The sequence below is a fragment of the Salmo salar genome, chromosome ssa29 (assembly GCF_905237065.1).
Source record: "Salmo salar chromosome ssa29, Ssal_v3.1, whole genome shotgun sequence".
NCBI lineage: Eukaryota > Metazoa > Chordata > Actinopteri > Salmoniformes > Salmonidae > Salmo > Salmo salar.
This window is the reverse complement of record NC_059470.1, coordinates 41,992,501-41,995,000: the sequence shown is the minus strand read 5'-3', so window position 1 is coordinate 41,995,000 and position 2,500 is coordinate 41,992,501. Positions and strand designations below refer to the sequence as shown.

Sequence of the window (2,500 nt, the reverse complement as noted above, 5' to 3'; positions counted from 1 at the left end):
GATCAAAAAAAAATCTGTTAATAAGCAACTGCTCGTTAAGGTTAGAGCTAGGGTTAGGATAATGGTTAGGGTTAGGGTTAGGATAATGGTTAGGGTTAGGGTTAGGGTTAGGATAATGGTTAGGGTTAGGATAATGGTTAGGGTTAGGATAATGGTTAGGGTTAGGATAATGGTTAGGGTTAGGATAATGGTTAGGGTTAGAGCTAGGGTTAGGATAATGGTTAGGGTTAGAGCTAGGGTTAGGATAATGGTTAGGGTTAGGATAATGGTTAGGGTTAGGATAATGGTTAGGGTTAGGATAATGGTTAGGGTTAGGATAATGGTTAGGGTTAGGGTTAGAGCTAGGGTTAGGATAATGGTTAGGGTTAGGATAATGGTTAGGGTTAGGGTTAGGATAATGGTTAGGGTTAGGATAATGGTTAGGGTTAGGATAATGGTTAGGATAATGGTTAGGGTTATGATAATGGTTAGGGTTAGGATAATGGTTAGGTAGGATAATGGTTGGGGTTATGATAATGGTTGGGGTTAGGATAATGGTTAGGGTTAGGATAAGGGTTAGGGTTAGGATAATGGTTAGGGTTAGGATAATGGTTAGGGTTGGGTAATGGTTAGGGTTAGGATAATGGTTAGGGTTAGGATAATGGGTAGGGTTAGGATAATGGTTGGGGTTAGGGTAATGGTTAGGTTAGGATAATGGTTAGGGTTAGGATAATGGTTAGGTTAGGATAATGGTTAGGGTTAGGGTTAGGGTTAGATAAGGGTTAGGGTTAGAGCTAGGGGGTAATGGTTAAGGTTGGGTTAGATAGGGTTAGGGTAATGGTTAGGGTTAGGGTTAGATAAGGGTTAAGGTAAGGATAAAGGTTAAGGTTAGGGTTAGGTTTAGATTAGGGTAAGGATAATGGTTAAGGTTAGGGTTAGATAAGGATAAAGGTTAAGGTTAGGGTTGAGCTAGGGTTGGTTAAGCTAGGGTTAGGTTAGGGTTAGGATAATGGTTAGGGTTAGGATAATGGTTAGGGTTAGGATAATGGTTAAGGTTAGGGTTAGATAAGCATTAGGGTAATGGTTAGGGTTAGGGTTAGATAAGGGTTAGGGTTAGGATAATGGTAAAGGTTAGGGTTAGATGCTAGTGTTAGGGTTAGGGTTAGATAAGGGTTAGGGTTAGGATAATGGTATAGGTTAGGGTTAGAGCTAGGGTTAGGGTTAGATTAGGGTTAGGGTTAGGATAATGGTATAGGTTAGGGTTAGAGCTAGGGTTAGGTTGATTAGGGTTAGGATAATGGTATAGGTTAGGGTTAGATCTAGGGTTAGGGTTAGAGGGTTAGGATAATGGTTAAGGTTAGGGTTAGAGCTAGGGTTAGGGTTAGATAATGGTTAGGGTTAGGATAATGGTTAGGGTTAGGATAACTGGTTAGGATAATGGTTAGGATAATGGTTAGGGTTAGGATAATGGTTAGGGTTAGGATAATGGTTAGGGTTAGGATAAGGGTTAGGGTTAGGATAAGGGTTAGGGTTAGGATAAGGGTTAGGGTTAGGATAATGGTTAGGGTTAGGGTAATGGTTAGGGTTAGGATAATGGTTAGGGTTAGGATAATGGGTAGGGTTAGGATAATGGTTAGGGTTAGGGTAATGGTTAGGTTAGGATAATGGTTAGGGTTAGGGTTAGGGTTAGATAAGGGTTAGGGTTAGAGCTAGGGTTAGGGTAATGGTTAAGGTTAGGGTTAGATAAGGGTTAGGGTAATGGTTAGGGTTAGAGCTAGGGTTAGGGTTAGGGTTAGATAAGGGTTAAGGTAAGGATAAAGGTTAAGGTTAGGGTTAGGTTTAGATTAGGGTAAGGATAATGGTTAAGGTTAGGGTTAGATAAGGATAAAGGTTAAGGTTAGGGTTAGAGCTAGGGTTAGGTTAGGGTTAGGATAATGGTTAGGGTTAGGATAATGGTTAGGGTTAGGATAATGGTTAAGGTTAGGGTTAGATAAGCATTAGGGTAATGGTTAGGGTTAGGGTTAGATAAGGGTTAGGGTTAGGATAATGGTATAGGTTAGGGTTAGAGCTAGGGTTAGGGTTAGGATAATGGTAAAGGTTAGGGTTAGAGCTAGGGTTAGGGTTAGGGTTAGGATAATGGTTAAGGTTAGGGTTAGATCTAGGGTTAGGGTTAGGGTTAGTACACTGAACAAAAATAAAAACGCAACATGTAAAGTGTTGGTCTCATGTTTCATGAGCTGAAATAAAAGATCCCAGAAATGTTCAATACGCACAAAAAAATATTTATAAACATTTTATTCACAGGTGTGTTTACATCCCTGTTAGTGAGCATTTCTCCTTTGCCAAGATAATCCATCCACCTGACAGGCGCAATAAACTGATCACACAGGTGCACTTTGTGCTGGGGACAATAAAAGGCCACCCTAAATGTGTAGTTTTGTCACAACTCAATGTCACAGATGTCTCAAGTTTTGATGAAGCGTGCAATTGGCATGCTGACTGCAGGAATGTCCACCAGAAC

General features: G+C 40.5%; 1 protein-coding gene across 1 annotated transcript in view; it reads left to right on the top strand.

The window, feature by feature from the left end:
• Positions 1-2,500, top strand: part of zbtb47b (zinc finger and BTB domain containing 47b) — a 106,236-nt gene that overhangs the window by 72,356 nt on the left and 31,380 nt on the right.